Source organism: Pseudorasbora parva, chromosome 3, assembly GCF_024679245.1.
Source record: "Pseudorasbora parva isolate DD20220531a chromosome 3, ASM2467924v1, whole genome shotgun sequence".
Classification (NCBI taxonomy): domain Eukaryota; kingdom Metazoa; phylum Chordata; class Actinopteri; order Cypriniformes; family Gobionidae; genus Pseudorasbora; species Pseudorasbora parva.
In genome coordinates, this window is record NC_090174.1 from 45054969 (window position 1) to 45073896 (window position 18928).

Consider the following 18928-nt stretch of genomic DNA (forward strand, 5'->3'; position numbering starts at 1 on the left):
TTGTACTATTGGCCGAATTTGGGGTCGCTATATCTCCGCTGCCTTTGAGGTTGCTTTCAAATTGTAACTGGAACCTTATTCCCAGTGCATCTGACTGTCACCATGCCAGAATATAGAACTTTTTATTCCAGCATTATGAAGTTATGGACCCACACATTTTAAGTATACCAAAATATAACTTTTAAGGCTTTTATGTCATTGTCTATTTGTGCAAAGAAAAAAAACGACTGGCTTTGAAATACTGAAACTAAATTGCATTCAGCATTAAACAAAGTATTTTATTTATTTTTATTTTTATTTATGGTTTTCTACGTTTTTGTTGTTATAGGTGCTATGTAATTTACGACATGCCGTCGGTCCATTTGGAGGCGCTATCAATTCCCTATATACAATTCCCTATATACCTTCACTACTTCGCCGAGATTCTTCTTGTATAAAATAACTTTTTTTGATTACAAAACTTAGCTTTTTGCAGTTAGGTTTTACGCAAAATACCCTACATAAAAAAAAATAAACCTATGCTCCAATTACTAGCTACATTGTAACAGGGTTGCCAACTTTTAAGTTCAGGTTGGAGTGAGATTTTTTGGGGGCCGGGGGGGGGGGGGGGAGCTTTTGATCTTGATTCAGTATCAGTTTATATCTAGTATATATACTGTACATAATAATATGTTTGTTTTGGCACTAGTTTAAAGATTTCTTGGGTCAAATTATATGTGCCATTCCTTAATATTCACTTGTGAGTGTAAGTATCATTATTCATTAAAAAGATTAGGATGCAAGTTATTTAAGTTTTGAAATTTCACATTTAAAGAAATCTAGTGTTTGATCATCATATCTAAATATTTATTAGAATGCAAAGACTGCAATATATTTTTGAGCAACTAGATTAGATACACTGTATTCCCCAACAGGTTGAATGAACTCAAAATATTTGATGAAACTGATTACCTCAAAATATTTATCTATGTTAAAGAATATTTTAAGCAACTTCTACTTAAAATGATACTTTTTTAATGCTCAAAATCTTTAAGGACAAGGATAAAATTAAAAAGAATAATGTGAGAAATATATGTTTTAAGTAATTACTACATTAGTCAGACAAGCTCTTTAGACTCCAAATCTTTGAGAAAATGAACAACATTAAAACAAATAATTTCAACAAACAAACATTTTAAGTAATTACTACTCTAAACTAGAAACATTATTCACACTAATTTTTTTGAGGAAGCTGATGAACTGAAACATAATAATTTGACAAACTAAAAATTTAAGTAATCAGTACTTAAAGTTTGGATAAGTTCAATGAACCTGATGAATTTGAAACCATTGTTAAAACTAAAAAAATTGACACTGGAAACAGAGTTGTTTTTTTTAAGTTATCACTCCTAATAATATATTGAGGTTATATTATGACTCATTCAGTTTCTCACACCTAAACATTGTCAATTCAGCCTCTTATATTTTTAAGTTAATTTAAGTCTATCAAAAACACATTTTATTGACTGTTTATGTTTATTAATTTCCTCAAAATCAAATATATTTAAGTTGTATGATTCAAATAAAAAACTATTCAAAAGACAATTTCACTGCAGATTCCTTTTCTTTTTATTTAACAGAAAAACCTCCCAAGCAATGGGGTTCATACAGAAAATCAAAGAAATAACAACAAAGGTAATAATACTCAAAAAACAAAATTAATAGGCCAACATAATAGGCCAATCCAAAAATAATAGGCACACACACATTAATAAAATAATAGGCACACACACATTAATAAAAAGCGGGGGGAAATGGTATTCCATTTCTTGCTTGATTATAAACATGCTGGCAGTCCAAACAATGACATTTGGAAAACAGACTTAGTACTCATCCATCATCAACTCATTTTTAAGGCTAAGCAGTCTTGGAGGTAACCGCTTCAGGTCATCCAAACCCATTATAATTTTCTGAATGAAATTGAATGTGTATGACAATTGTTTTGGATAATCAAGGTGAAGTGCATAAATTAAGCCGAACAGCAAAATGAACGCCTCGGTCAACTCCGCTATATCACGCACAACAAAATCTCCCTCAAGAACTATAGAATTGATAGCAGGACCAAACTTCACAAGGGAGTCCGTATCACTTGAGACAGTGAGAATAGCAAGAGCTGCATCCGAGATGTCTGGCAGGTCAATTTCATCTGCCTGAAGAACATGACAGTAATTAGTTAATGAGTAGAGTAGTCAATGAAAAACACTACATGTGTATTTAATATAATATGAAATACCAGTGAATGAAAAGTTCAGGTGAAATTTCCAAATATGACATTCTTGGTGAATTACTGTGGTATGATTAAATTGCTATTCTGGTGGCTAGGCAGATGGTTGGGGTTGTTGTCTTTTGGTTGCAAGGTCAGAGAGGGTTAAATAGAAAGAGATATACAGAGAAGACAAAGTAAGAAAAAAAAAGAGAGTGAAAGAGGACACACAGTTGAATCAAAAACTTACATTCCAGGTCTTAAAAAATCCAGCAGCATCTTCCCGCAGGAAGATGGGAAGGGCCCGCAGAGTAACTGTCCGTCTGCTGTTGATATCGACGTCTTCCTAGAAAGACAGAGGGATTGTGGGGTAATAGGAAGACAAATCAGTAGAATATTAATCCTATGCATATATTAAAGGTGCACTATGTAATTTCTTTTCAGTAAAATATTCACTCAACCCTAGACTTTGTGTATCCCTGTGGAGAGATACAAAGGGATAAGATTAGGCTAGGCTATTGTCATTGGGAAATAAATGCATACAAAACACTTATAATAATATAGGCTACACATTGGCTACATTGTGACACTAGTAATGGACGTTAATATAAGACAGATGAAATCACTGCAGTGTTACTTTTCATTACATCTAGCAGCTAATGCGAACCATGTAGCCTATGGCAACTAGCTAGGTAGTCTACTAATAAAATGTTTAAAAGCGTGCTGCCTGTGTGCCTGGCATGTCATGTGTTTGACAAAAGTCGTGTAAGTTATGAAACATTGCTTTGTATGGGATGAATTTACACTCACACAATAACTCATGAACTTGATAAATGTTGAAGAGCTTTCACTATCCGTAAAAAAATTACTATTTTACTATCCACAAACAAATGCCTTTTAACTTGTGCAAAATACAGAATTTCATGAATGTGCAGCGATTTGAACAAATAGAGACATTGGCCCTCATTTATCAAAAGTGCGTACACCAAATTTCCAGCGTACACCTTGCGTACACCCAAACCCACGGTGACTTTGAGATTTATCAATATGGACGTTGGCGTACGGCACGCTCAAATCCTACGCCAGCTCAGGAGGTAGTGTACGCACGTTTGAGTTAGTGTGAAAATGCGCAGAAAAACAAGTCATAACACCACAAAACACACTGACAAGATATGCTATATGACCCACTGTTAAAAACCACAACAACAACATTCAGTGTTTATTTTTGTGCAACATGAACGTCAATGTTTAATTTGTGTGACTTTACCAAAGCGTTTGATTTGTAGGCATATGTATTCCTCCAGTCGCGAGCCTGTGCACTTTATCTGACGTTTCAGGCCCGTCTGGCCCGGCAGCTGCGCACGGACTGGGATTAAAATAATTCAGACTGACAAAATAATAAAAATGACCTTCTTCTTTTAAATAATAATAAAATCAATAAAAACGACATTCTTCTTCTGAATAACAAGCGTCATTAAGAATAATAATCATAATAATAATAATAATCTTACAAATTGTCATGTAAATATTATTGTGAATGAATGGTAGTACTCTACATCACATCATCATCACTATTGTACACCCCAATACATGCCGTGATACGAAATTGCTATTTTTTTCAAAACGTGCTGTAAAATAATGCATTGTAATTTATCATCCAAACAGCTTTAAACTGCTGGAGTGCGCTTCTCAACCTCCACATTATTAAGAGTACTCGTAATTTGGGTCCATATTTTGTTTTTGTCTGTGCCTTTAATCCCACTCTTTAAACTCCCAAATAAAACAATTTCGTTTTTGTTTTTTTCCAATTCCCTGGTGATGGTCTCGATGGGTGCGTCTCAATCATCTCTCTAGTTCAGTAGTCAGAGCACTGATCAGGGAGTCAGCCCATTGACTTATGTCCTAATCACTGCCCTGACTAGTGGACTAGTGAGATGATTGAGCGCGCCCGATCTCCACGTCGGAGAAGTTTCGCTTCTTTGCCGTCTGTGTGTACATGGCGTAAAATGAGGGTGTGGGAGACGCGGATACTTGAATATATAGGGGCGTGTTATTCTAATGACGATCGTTTTCAGCCGCCGCATTTATCAAGGCCAAGTATTGCGTAGGCTACACCTGGATTGCAGAGGTGCGCACAGTTTCATAAATCAGGCGGTGAGAGGAGTGTAAGCATAATCTTACGCCAACATATACACCAGTTTCTACGCAAGATTGATAAATGAGGGCCATTGTGAATACAAAACTTCGATTTTTTATTATAGCAAGTCAGAATTTGTGCGTGCAATAAACGGCCGTTTCACACCGCAAGCGTCGCGTGAGCAGCAGTGAAGCGGGGGTTTCGGCGGCGAGCCTATTTTGCTGCGCTGCTGACGCTCAATTAAAGTGAAATAACACTTTTAATGGACAAAATAAATATGATTTCACACAAAAAGTGCTTAAAATGCACACAGAAGCACGGGTAGTGTACTTTAACAATAACGAGTGTGTCAAAAAAGAAAACGAAGAATAACAAATATCTGTAGAAGATTTACCCATTTAAACTTGTTTCAATTCAGTTTGGGTGAAACAATAATGGTTATGATTATAAAAAATAAAGTAAACTGGAGTATGTCATTAAAGAGAAAACGAAGAATAAAAAACATCTTTAGAAGATGTACCCATTTAAACTTGTTTTAATTCATCCGTTTCGGTGAAAGTATGGTTATGATTATAGAAAGTAAAGTAAACTAGCCAGAAAATATAATAAACTTTCTTTAGTTTAGTATTTAGTACTCAGAGGTATAGTATAGGCGTAGGCTCTAGCATTGTGGGAGCCGCTGCACAAAGGCTTCGGGCGTCTGCAGCTGCAGTGACAGTGTAGTTACGCTTGCGGTGTGTGTGCATTCGCGGATCCGGTGACGCGCGTGCATTCATTGACTCGTTCGTGAGTCGATCCTATTTGATTCATTTGAATTTTGAGACTTTCATTTCGCCGGTTTGGCCTTGCACGATCCACACACACACACACACCTGCTGCCTCTAGATGACAGTATTCTGCCGAAACAGACAACGGCACTGTGAGCGTTATTCTGCCTATAAGACGCTTTATGTGTACTCGTTATAAAGACGAGGAAAACGCTTAAAAGTAGGCTAACATTAAAAAGGTATTAATAAAAGTATTAATAACGCATACTTCGTATAGGCAAGATTAAATCAAGTTATGAACATAAGCGTTTTCTCCCATAAAAACGTTTATTCCTGCAGTAAAAACGGTGACATTAAAAGTAGGCGTACACTTTATGAACGTGCTATTGCATAACACGCATTTTATAATGGTTTTCTATGGGAGAAAAATGTTGTGATGAATGTAGTGTTCATAACCTGATTTTATCTTGCCTAGCATATCCGTCAACGGATCCACAAATGCAAATCACGCTGCATGCACAAATTTTGACTTCTTAATATAAAATCGAAGTTTTGTATTCACAATGTGTCTATTTGTACAAATCGTATTTTGCACACACAAGTTATAGGCATTTGTTTGTGGATAGTGAAATACGTCTGCAACATTTATCAAGTTCATGGACAATTGTGTGCATTTATTAATCATTTTGAGTCTAAACTCATCCTATACCTTCAGTGTCCGTCTATAAACTAACCTGCGCGGCCAAAGTAGGCCTATCACCAGTAACGGATAAAGGATCTTTGGTAGTGCTAAAACCATACGGTTTGTCTGTCCAGTTATCCCACTAAAGTAACGTAGTGCAACAAGGCTGGCTGGCTGACAGCTGAGACAATTAACTTTAGTTAATTCGCTAAAACATGCAGGTAGCCGCAAAAGGTCTCTCTCACAAGCCTACACTTTAGCTGAGGTCTGCCTGGAAGATGGCAAACAAATAAATAAACAAAGTACATTAAGGCGTGTCCTTACCTTTGTGTACAGGCGTTACGGTTAGCATGCAGACTGATGATGATGGATCTCTTGATGTTGCTGCCTACATCCGGGTGCGCGCAGCAGTCCTTGCAAACAATGTCAAAGTTTATATTTACATCCGCCACAATCGATCATAGACTAGGTCATTCACCATTCATTGGAATGTCCGATTTTTTTTTATTTGTTTATGTTGGTTTGTATAGGTTATTAGGTTATTTGAATTTGCCATGTTGATATGAACCTCCAATGAAGTTGCACGTCATTATTACGTCAGACGTAATTTCAATCCACTCTTGAACGAAATGAGTTAGGGGGTCAGTTCTACTCATAAACTAAGAGCTAATCTTGTCTAAATAATCAATAACTGGAAACTACTTAAGTGAACTTAAAACTTTTGTGGTGCCTGAACAATATTGCAGCTTTGAGTACAACTCTGCAATTTTATTGAGTTTAGAACACTGTTGGGGAATACAGTGTAGTCGAAGGTTAACCAAGTTAATTATCTGGCTTTTTTTACATAAACTATGCATAATTGATGTATGTATAGTTAAATAATGTTTAGCAAACATTGGCAACACATAGCCTACTTATACTGAAATGTGATGCATCAAGTTGTACTCTTACCTGTAGACTTGCTTAGACATCTTTTGACTCTTGTTACAACAGAGCTGCCAACTCTCACGCATTGGCCGTGAGACACACGCATTTGAATGGTTTCACACGCTCACACGCCACACTCTTGATTTCTCACGCTGAAGTGTCAACCCTGTCGGTCAAATGCCTGAAAGATAAGTTTATCTATAGATCTACCTGATGAGCCACTCGCAGGTGTGATACTCACGCTTTCAGGCTCTGTCTCACGCTCTCACTCCGCCCAACTCAATCTCACGCCAAATTGCCAAACCTGCTTTTGATATTAAACAAAGCTATAAGCTTTAATTTTTTTAATGTGTTTTAATGAAATTCAAACAATAAATAGCGTTTTGGCGCTAATGTGGCATAATGTTAAAGCCAGAGTCGTTGAAAAGCGGAGTTGCATGCTTTCGTCTCCCTGCGGTGCGCGCTGGTCACGTGGCCCATGAGCGCTCAATACTTCTAGCGTTGTGCCAATGAATTTAAATGGCTTAACCCCTTAAGTGTCACCCCCCTTTTTGAAAATATACATGAAAATTCACTATCCAAACTTAAATGGTTGCAATTCAAGAATGCTTTGGAATATAGACATAAGTTTGGTCTCATTTTAAAGAAGACAGTCAGCAGAGTATTGCTCAAGTGAAATCATTTTAAAAAAATTAAGTTTAAAAAAGTTATGGAAGTTTAAATGTACTGTAAATCAAAAATACTGTACTAGATATTTAATATTTAATATAAAATATATATGTTACAAAATAATGTGGACTCTAAAATTACTATCAAATCAAAGCCATATGTCTAATTAATTTGTGTTCCAAATTTGAAGTTGATATCACAAAAATTTAAGTTCCCATGAGATTTTGTTTAGGCGTTGTACCACAAATAGCCACCGGGTGTCATTGAAATTCCATTGATTTTTTTAAATGCAATTTCCTGTGTCAAATGTATATATTTTTGTGTAAATATCACAAAACAGTTTGCAGATATAGAACCGTGAGACTAAGACCTTTCCGACGATATGCGTTTTGTCAAGATTAGAAAAGGTTTTTATTATAAATTAAATAAATATGTTAAATAAATATGAAACATGACAACGCCACTTGGGGAGGAGCCCGCTAGAATAATTTAGAGCACCGTTTCCATGGTAACGCAAGGTCCGATTTCAAATCGGTTTGCACAGGATGAATCTTGAGTTCGTAAGCTTTCGAATGATATATAGTTTGTCAACATTAGATCAGGACAAATATAGGATATATTGTTTTAAACATGCAGTGGCAAATGGGCCCACCGGTGGGCCAGTGACACTTAAGGGGTTAAGCGAATACACAACAGTTTCACCATATAGATGTTTGCTGCAAGTTTTGGTAAACAGTACAGCATAGTGTTAGTGTTTATTGATTATTAAGTCAGCCATATTTACAGGATCGTTTTATTATGGAGAGTGATAGAGATTCAACATTGTTAACATTAATGTTATTCTTGTATTTAGCCCTCAGGTATTCCTTACTAATAGGTCACACTCATACTCATTAAATGATATTTATTGAATATTTTGAGGAGATCTTTTGGTACTAAATACTATTTGTGCAACAATTATTTTTAATAAATGACCACTTAAAATATTTTTCTTCTAATATTTGTATTTCTTCTAAAATTTATATTACAATTAGTGTAGTAATTAATATTAAAATAGAGAATTCCAATTCAAAGAGGCAAATTAGAGTCATTTTGTGGCTAAAAAATATTAATGTTTATTTGTAATGCCATTAGGTGCCTTATGGCTCTTTAATAAATATACATGTACACTGTATTCCCCAACAGTGTTCTAAACTCAATAAAATTGCAGAGTTGTACTCAAAGCTGCAATATTGTTCAGGCACCACAAAAGTTTTAAGTTCACTTAAGTAGTTTCCAGTTATTGATTATTTAGACAAGATTAGCTCTTAGTTTATGAGTAGAACTGACCCCCTAACTCATTTCGTTCAAGAGTGGATTGAAATTACGTCTGACGTAATAATGACGTGCAACTTCATTAGAGGTTCATATCAACATGGCAAATTCAAATAACCTAATAACCTATACAAACCAACATAAACAAATAAAAAAAAATCGGACATTCCAATGAATGGTGAATGACCTAGTCTATGATCGATTGTGGCGGATGTAAATATAAACTTTGACATTGTTTGCAAGGACTGCTGCGCGCACCCGGATGTAGGCAGCAACATCAAGAGATCCATCATCATCAGTCTGCATGCTAACCGTAACGCCTGTACACAAAGGTAAGGACACGCCTTAATGTACTTTGTTTATTTATTTGTTTGCCATCTTCCAGGCAGACCTCAGCTAAAGTGTAGGCTTGTGAGAGAGACCTTTTGCGGCTACCTGCATGTTTTAGCGAATTAACTAAAGTTAATTGTCTCAGCTGTCAGCCAGCCAGCCTTGTTGCACTACGTTACTTTAGTGGGATAACTGGACAGACAAACCGTATGGTTTTAGCACTACCAAAGATCCTTTATCCGTTACTGGTGATAGGCCTACTTTGGCCGCGCAGGTTAGTTTATAGACGGACACTGAAGGTATAGGATGAGTTTAGACTCAAAATGATTAATAAATGCACACAATTGTCCATGAACTTGATAAATGTTGCAGACGTATTTCACTATCCACAAACAAATGCCTATAACTTGTGTGTGCAAAATACGATTTGTACAAATAGACACATAATTGTGAATACAAAACTTCGATTTTATATTAAGAAGTCAAAATTTGTGCATGCAGCGTGATTTGCATTTGTGGATCCGTTGACGGATATGCTAGGCAAGATAAAATCAGGTTATGAACACTACATTCATCACAACATTTTTCTCCCATAGAAAACCATTATAAAATGCGTGTTATGCAATAGCACGTTCATAAAGTGTACGCCTACTTTTAATGTCACCGTTTTTACTGCAGGAATAAACGTTTTTATGGGAGAAAACGCTTATGTTCATAACTTGATTTAATCTTGCCTATACGAAGTATGCGTTATTAATACTTTTATTAATACCTTTTTAATGTTAGCCTACTTTTAAGCGTTTTCCTCGTCTTTATAACGAGTAGCCTACACATAAAGCGTCTTATAGGCAGAATAACGCTCACAGTGCCGTTGTCTGTTTCGGCAGAATACTGTCATCTAGAGGCAGCAGGTGGGTGTGTGTGTGTGTGGATCGTGCAAGGCCAAACCGGCGAAATGAAAGTCTCAAATCCAAATGAATCAAATAGGATCGACTCACGAACGAGTCAATGAATGCACGCGCGTCACCGGATCCGCGAATGCACACACACCGCAAGCGTAACTACACCGTCACTGCAGCTGCAGACGCCCGAAGCTTTGTGCAGCGGCTCCCACAATGAGAGCCTACGCCTATACTATACCTCTGAGTACTAAATACTAAACTAAAGAAAGTTTATTATATTTTCTGGCTAGTTTACTTTACTTTCTATAATCATAACCATACTTTCACCGAAACGGATTAATTAAAACAAGTTTAAATGGGTACATCTTCTAAAGATGTTTTTTATACTTCGTTTTCTCTTTAATGACATACTCCAGTTTACTTTATTTTTTATAATCATAACCATTATTGTTTCACCCAAACTGAATAATTGAAACAAGTTTAAATGGGTAAATCTTCTACAGATATTTGTTATTCTTCGTTTTCTTTTTTGACACACTCGTTATTGTTAAAGTACACTACCCGTGCTTCTGTGTGCATTTTAAGCACTTTTTGTGTGAAATCATATTTATTTTGTCCATTAAAAGTGTTATTTCACTTTAATTGAGCGTCAGCAGCGCAGCAAAATAGGCTCGCCGCCGAAACCCCCGCTTCACTGCTGCTCACGCGACGCTTGCGGTGTGAAACGGCCGTTTATTGCACGCACAAATTCTGACTTGCTATAATAAAAAATCGAAGTTTTGTATTCACAATGGCCCTCATTTATCAATCTTGCGTAGAAACTGGTGTATATGTTGGCGATTATGCTTACACTCCTCTCACCGCCTGATTTATGAAACTGTGCGCACCTCTGCAATCCAGGTGTACGCAATACTTGGCCTTGATAAATGCGGCGGCTGAAAACGATCGTCATTAGAATAACACGCCCCTATATATTCAAGTATCCGCGTCTCCCACACCCTCATTTTACGCCATGTACACACAGACGGCAAAGAAGCGAAACTTCTCCGACGTGGAGATCGGGCGCGCTCAATCATCTCACTAGTCCACTAGTCAGGGCAGTGATTAGGACATAAGTCAATGGGCTGACTCCCTGATCAGTGCTCTGACTACTGAACTAGAGAGATGATTGAGACGCACCCATCGAGACCATCACCAGGGAATTGGAAAAAAACAAAAACGAAATTGTTTTATTTGGGAGTTTAAAGAGTGGGATTAAAGGCACAGACAAAAACAAAATATGGACCCAAATTACGAGTACTCTTAATAATGTGGAGGTTGAGAAGCGCACTCCAGCAGTTTAAAGCTGTTTGGATGATAAATTACAATGCATTATTTTACAGCACGTTTTGAAAAAAATAGCAATTTCGTATCACGGCATGTATTGGGGTGTACAATAGTGATGATGATGTGATGTAGAGTACTACCATTCATTCACAATAATATTTACATGACAATTTGTAAGATTATTATTATTATTATTATTATGATTATTATTCTTAATGACGCTTGTTATTCAGAAGAAGAATGTCGTTTTTATTGATTTTATTACTATTATTATTTAAAAGAAGAAGGTCATTTTTATTATTTTGTCAGTCTGAATTATTTTAGTCCCAGTCCGTGCGCAGCTGCCGGGCCAGACGGGCCTGAAACGTCAGATAAAGTGCACAGGCTCGCGACTGGAGGAATACATATGCCTACAAATCAAACGCTTTGGTAAAGTCACACAAATTAAACATTGACGTTCATGTTGCACAAAAATAAACACTGAATGTTGTTGTTGTGGTTTTTAACAGTGGGTCATAATATAGCATATCTTGTCAGTGTGTTTTGTGGTGTTATGACTTGTTTTTCTGCGCATTTTCACACTAACTCAAACGTGCGTACACTACCTCCTGAGCTGGCGTAGGATTTGAGCGTGCCGTACGCCAACGTCCATATTGATAAATCTCAAAGTCACCGTGGGTTTGGGTGTACGCAAGGTGTACGCTGGAAATTTGGTGTACGCACTTTTGATAAATGAGGGCCAATGTCTCTATTTGTTCAAATCGCTGCACATTCATGAAATTCTGTATTTTGCACAAGTTAAAAGGCATTTGTTTGTGGATAGTAAAATAGTAATTTTTTTACGGATAGTGAAAGCTCTTCAACATTTATCAAGTTCATGAGTTATTGTGTGAGTGTAAATTCATCCCATACAAAGCAATGTTTCATAACTTACACAACTTTTGTCAAACACATGACATGCCAGGCACACAGGCAGCACGCTTTTAAACATTTTATTAGTAGACTACCTAGCTAGTTGCCATAGGCTACATGGTTCGCATTAGCTGCTAGATGTAATGAAAAGTAACACTGCAGTGATTTCATCTGTCTTATATTAACGTCCATTACTAGTGTCACAATGTAGCCAATGTGTAGCCTATATTATTATAAGTGTTTTGTATGCATTTATTTCCCAATGAAAATAGCCTAGCCTAATCTTATCCCTTTGTATCTCTCCACAGGGATACACAAAGTCTAGGGTTGAGTGAATATTTTACTGAAAAGAAATTACATAGTGCACCTTTAATATATGCATAGGATTAATATTCTACTGATTTGTCTTCCTATTACCCCACAATCCCTCTGTCTTTCTAGGAAGACGTCGATATCAACAGCAGACGGACAGTTACTCTGCGGGCCCTTCCCATCTTCCTGCGGGAAGATGCTGCTGGATTTTTTAAGACCTGGAATGTAAGTTTTTGATTCAACTGTGTGTCCTCTTTCACTCTCTTTTTTTTTCTTACTTTGTCTTCTCTGTATATCTCTTTCTATTTAACCCTCTCTGACCTTGCAACCAAAAGACAACAACCCCAACCATCTTCCTAGCCACCAGAATAGCAATTTAATCATACCACAGTAATTCACCAAGAATGTCATATTTGGAAATTTCACCTGAACTTTTCATTCACTGGTATTTCATATTATATTAAATACACATGTAGTGTTTTTCATTGACTACTCTACTCATTAACTAATTACTGTCATGTTCTTCAGGCAGATGAAATTGACCTGCCAGACATCTCGGATGCAGCTCTTGCTATTCTCACTGTCTCAAGTGATACGGACTCCCTTGTGAAGTTTGGTCCTGCTATCAGTTCTATAGTTCTTGAGGGAGATTTTGTTGTGCGTGATATAGCGGAGTTGACCGAGGCGTTCATTTTGCTGTTCGGCTTAATTTATGCACTTCACCTTGATTATCCAAAACAATTGTCATACACATTCAATTTCATTCAGAAAATTATAATGGGTTTGGATGACCTGAAGGGGTTACCTCCAAGACTGCTTAGCCTTAAAAATGAGTTGATGATGGATGAGTACTAAGTCTGTTTTCCAAATGTCATTGTTTGGACTGCCAGCATGTTTATAATCAAGCAAGAAATGGAATACCATTTCCCCCCGCTTTTTATTAATGTGTGTGTGCCTATTATTTTATTAATGTGTGTGTGCCTATTATTTTTGGATTGGCCTATTATGTTGGCCTATTAATTTTGTTTTTTGAGTATTATTACCTTTGTTGTTATTTCTTTGATTTTCTGTATGAACCCCATTGCTTGGGAGGTTTTTCTGTTAAATAAAAAGAAAAGGAATCTGCAGTGAAATTGTCTTTTGAATAGTTTTTTATTTGAATCATACAACTTAAATATATTTGATTTTGAGGAAATTAATAAACATAAACAGTCAATAAAATGTGTTTTTAATAGACTTAAATTAACTTAAAAATATAAGAGGCTGAATTGACAATGTTTAGGTGTGAGAAACTGAATGAGTCATAATATAACCTCAATATATTATTAGGAGTGATAACTTAAAAAAAACAACTCTGTTTCCAGTGTCAATTTTGTTAGTTTTAACAATGGTTTCAAATTCATCAGGTTCATTGAACTTATCCAAACTTTAAGTACTGATTACTTAAATTTTTAGTTTGTCAAATTATTATGTTTCAGTTCATCAGCTTCCTCAAAAAAATTAGTGGGAATAATGTTTCTAGTTTAGAGTAGTAATTACTTAAAATGTTTGTTTGTTGAAATTATTTGTTTTAATGTTGTTCATTTTCTCAAAGATTTGGAGTCTAAAGAGCTTGTCTGACTAATGTAGTAATTACTTAAAACATATATTTCTCACATTATTCTTTTTAATTTTATCCTTGTCCTTAAAGATTTTGAGCATTAAAAAGTATCATTTTAAGTAGAAGTTGCTTAAAATATTCTTTAACATAGATAAATATTTTGAGGTAATCAGTTTCATCAAATATTTTGAGTTCATTCAACCTGTTGGGGAATACAGTGTATTGTAGCGTCTATAGTAGCCTAGTTGTAAGCCTTAGCATTCTATACAACGTTTAGGGCTGTTGTGTTATAAAATAAAATGTGGAAAAACCCTTTAATTGGTTATACTATGTTAGAAAGAAAATTAATTAAAGCCTTAATAAGTTGTCTCTTTATGTGAACTGTACATAGGTTATGATGTACAGACATGACACAACGTTAATTCCAATTATGACTGACTCAGTCACCCAAAATAAAATAATTAAGCAACAATTTTATATGAAATAAATAAAGGATATCAATTAATGTTAACTCTGAGATAGATAACTATCCAAAATACACTGTATTCCCCAACAGGTTAAATGAACTCAAAATATTTGATGAAACTGATTACCTCAAAATATTTATCTATGTTAAAGAATATTTTAAGCAACTTCTACTTAAAATTATACTTTTTTAATGCTCAAAATCTTTAAGGACAAGGATAAAATTAAAAAGAATAATGTGAGAAATATATGTTTTAAGTAATTACTACATTAGTCAGACAAGCTCTTTAGACTCCAAATCTTTGAGAAAATGAACAACATTAAAACAAATAATTTCTACAAACAAATATTTTAAGTAATTACTACTCTAAACTAGAAACATTATTCACACTCATTTTTTTGAGGAAGCTGATGAACTGAAACATAATAATTTGACAAACTAAAAATTTAAGTAATCAGTACTTTAAGTTTGGATAAGTTCAATGAACCTGATGAATTTGAAACCATTGTTAAAACTAACAAAATTGACACTGGAAACAGAGTTGTTTTTTTAAAGTTATCACTCCTAATAATATATTGAGGTTATGTTATGACTCATTCAGTTCCTCACACCTAAACATTGTCAATTCAGCCTCTTATATTTTTAAGTTAATTTAAGTCTATTAAAAACACATTTTATTGACTGTTTATGTTTATTAATTTCCTCAAAATCAAATATATTTAAGTTGTATGATTCAAATAAAAAACTATTCAAAAGACAATTTCACTGCAGATTCCTTTTCTTTTTATTTAACAGAAAAACCTCCCTAGCAATGGGGTTCATACAGAAAATCAAAGAAATAACAACAAAGGTAATAATACTCACAAAACAAAATTAATAGGCCAACATAATAGGCCAATCCAAAAATAATAGGTCGACAATAATAGGCACACACACATTAATAAAAAGCGGGGGGAAATGGTATTCCATTTCTTGCTTGATTATAAACATGCTGGCAGTCCAAACAATGACATTTGGAAAACAGACTTAGTACTCATCCATCATCAACTCATTTTTAAGGCTAAGCAGTCTTGGAGGTAACCGCTTCAGGTCATCCAAACCCATTATAATTTTCTGAATGAAATTGAATGTGTATGACAATTGTTTTGGATAATCAAGGTGAAGTGCATAAATTAAGCCGAACAGCAAAATGAAGCCTCGGTCAACTCCGCTATATCACGCACAACAAAATCTCCCTCAAGAACTATAGAATTGATAGCAGGACCAAACATCACAAGGGAGTCCGTATCACTTGAGACAGTGAGAATAGCAAGAGCTGCATCCGAGATGTCTGGCAGGTCAATTTCATCTGCCTGAAGAACATGACAGTAATTAGTTAATGAGTAGAGTAGTCAATGAAAAACACTACATGTGTATTTAATATAATATGAAATACCAGTGAATGAAAAGTTCAGGTGAAATTTCCAAATATGACATTCTTGGTGAATTACTGTGGTATGATTAAATTGCTATTCTGGTGGCTAGGAAGATGGTTGGGGTTGTTGTCTTTTGGTTGCAAGGTCAGAGAGGGTTAAATAGAAAGAGATATACAGAGAAGACAAAGTAAGAAAAAAAAAGAGAGTGAAAGAGGACACACAGTTGAATCAAAAACTTACATTCCAGGTCTTAAAAAATCCAGCAGCATCTTCCCGCAGGAAGATGGGAAGGGCCCGCAGAGTAACTGTCCGTCTGCTGTTGATATCGACGTCTTCCTAGAAAGACAGAGGGATTGTGGGGTAATAGGAAGACAAATCAGTAGAATATTAATCCTATGCATATATTAAAGGTGCACTATGTAATTTCTTTTCAGTAAAATATTCACTCAACCCTAGACTTTGTGTATCCCTGTGGAGAGATACAAAGGGATAAGATTAGGCTAGGCTATTTTCATTGGGAAATAAATGCATACAAAACACTTATAATAATATAGGCTACACATTGGCTACATTGTGACACTAGTAATGGACGTTAATATAAGACAGATGCAATCACTGCAGTGTTACTTTTCATTACATCTAGCAGCTAATGCGAACCATGTAGCCTATGGCAACTAGGTAGTCTACTAATAAAATGTTTAAAAGCGTGCTGCCTGTGTGCCTGGCATGTCATGTGTTTGACAAAAGTCGTGTAAGTTATGAAACATTGCTTTGTATGGGATGATTTTACACTCACACAATAACTCATGAACTTGATAAATGTTGAAGAGCTTTTACTATCCGTAAAAAAATTACTATTTTACTATCCACAAACAAATGCCTTTTAACTTTAACAAGTCATAACACCACAAAACGCACTGACAAGATATGCTATATGACCCACTGTTAAAAACCACAACAACAACATTCAGTGTTTATTTTTGTGTAACATGAACGTCAATGTTTAATTTGTGTGACTTTACCAAAGCGTTTGATTTGTAGGCATATGTATTCCTCCAGTCGCGAGCCTGTGCGCTTTATCTGACGTTTCAGGCCCGCCTGGCCCGGCAGCTGCGCACGGACTGGGACTAAAATAATTCAGACTGACAAAATAATAAAAATGACCTTCTTCTTTTAAATAATAATAAAATCAATAAAAACGACATTCTTCTTCTGAATAACAAGCGTCATTAAGAATAATAATCATAATAATAATAATAATAATCTTACAAATTGTCATGTAAATTATTGTGAATGAATGGTAGTACTCCACGTCACATCATCATCACTATTGTACACCCCAATACATGCCGTGATACGAAATTGCTAATTTTTTCAAAACGTGCTGTAAAATAATGCATTGTAATTTATCATCCAAACAGCTTTAAACTGCTGGAGTGCGCTTCTCAACCTCCACATTATTAAGAGTACTCGTTTTTTTAGATCCATATTTTGTTTTTGTCTGTGCCTTTATTCCCACTCTTTAAACTCTCAAATAAAACAATTTCGTTTTTGTTTTTTTTCACTTCCCTGGTGATGGTCTCGATGGGCGCGTCTCAATCATCTCTCTAGTTCAGTCAGAGCACTGATCAGGGAGTCAGCCCATTGACTTATGTTCTAGTCAGTGCCCTGACTAGTGGACTAGTGAGATGATTGAGCGCGCCCGATCTCCACGTCGGAGAAGTTTCGCTTCTTTGCCGTCTTCTGTGTGTCCATGGCGTAAAATGAGGGCGTGGGGGAGGCGGAGACTTGAATATATAGGGGCGTGTTATTCTAATGACGATCGTTTTCAGCCGCCGCATTTATCAAGGCCAAGTATTGCGTACACCTGGATTGCAGAGGTGCGCACAGTTTCATAAATCAGGCGGTGAGAGGAGTGTAAGCATAATCTTACGCCAACATATACACCAGTTTCTACGCAAGATTGATAAATGAGGGCCATTGTGAATACAAAACTTCGATTTTGTATTAATGCAAGTCAGAATTTGTGCGTGCAATGAACGGCCGTTTCACACCGCAAGCGTCGCGTGAGCAGCAGTGAAGCGGGGGTTTCGGCGGCGAGCCTATTTTGCTGCGCTGCTGACGCTCAATTAAAGTGAAATAACACTTTTAATGGACAAAATAAATATGATTTCACACAAAAAGTGCTTAAAATGCACACAGAAGCACGTGTAGTGTACTTTAACAATAACGAGTGTGTCAAAAAAGAAAACAAAGAATAAAAAATATCTGTAGAAGATTTACCCATTTAAACTTGTTTCAATTATTCAGTTTGGGTGAAACAATAATGGTTATGATTATAAAAAATAAAGTAAACTGGAGTATGTCATTAAAGAGAAAACGAAGAATGAAAAACATCTTTAGAAGATGTACCCATTTAAACTTGTTTTAATTAATCCGTTTCGGTGAAAGTATGGTTATGATTATAGAAAGTATAAAGTAAACTAGCCAGAAAATATAATAAACTTTCTTTAGTTTAGTATTTAGTACTCAGAGGTATAGTATAGGCTTAGGCTCTAGGCTAGCATTGTGGGAGCCGCTGCACAAAGGCTTCGGGCGTCTGCAGCTGCAGTGACAGTGTAGTTACGCTAGCGGTGTGTGTGCATTCGCGGATCCGGTGACGCGCGTGCATTCATTGACTCGTTTGTGAGTCGATCCTATTTGATTCATTTGGATTTTGAGACTTTCATTTCGCCGGTTTGGCCTTGCACGATCCACACACACACACCCACCTGCTGCCTCTAGATGACAGTATTCTGCCGAAACAGACAACGGCACTGTGAGCGTTATTCTGCCTATAAGACGCTTTATGTGTACTCGTTATAAAGACGAGGAAAACGCTTAAAAGTAGGCTAACATTAAAAAGGTATTAATAAAAGTATTAATAA

The 18928-nt window shown here is 35.9% G+C and overlaps 1 protein-coding gene and 2 long non-coding RNA genes across 3 annotated transcripts in view; 1 reads left to right on the forward strand and 2 right to left on the reverse strand.

Moving 5' to 3' along the window:
- The window catches only part of si:ch73-321d9.2 (uncharacterized), a 52152-nt gene that overhangs the window by 11571 nt on the left and 21653 nt on the right, over positions 1-18928 (reverse strand). The window lies entirely within an intron of this gene.
- On the reverse strand, positions 1639-6194 carry LOC137071276 (uncharacterized). The gene is made up of 3 exons (XR_010904409.1): positions 6153-6194; positions 2493-2588; positions 1639-2189 (listed from the first exon to the last, which is right to left on the reverse strand). It is a non-coding gene; the product is annotated as an uncharacterized lncRNA (long non-coding RNA).
- Positions 9032-13621, forward strand: LOC137071993 (uncharacterized). Its single transcript, XR_010904574.1, has 3 exons — positions 9032-9070; positions 12650-12745; positions 13049-13621. It is a non-coding gene; the product is annotated as an uncharacterized lncRNA (long non-coding RNA).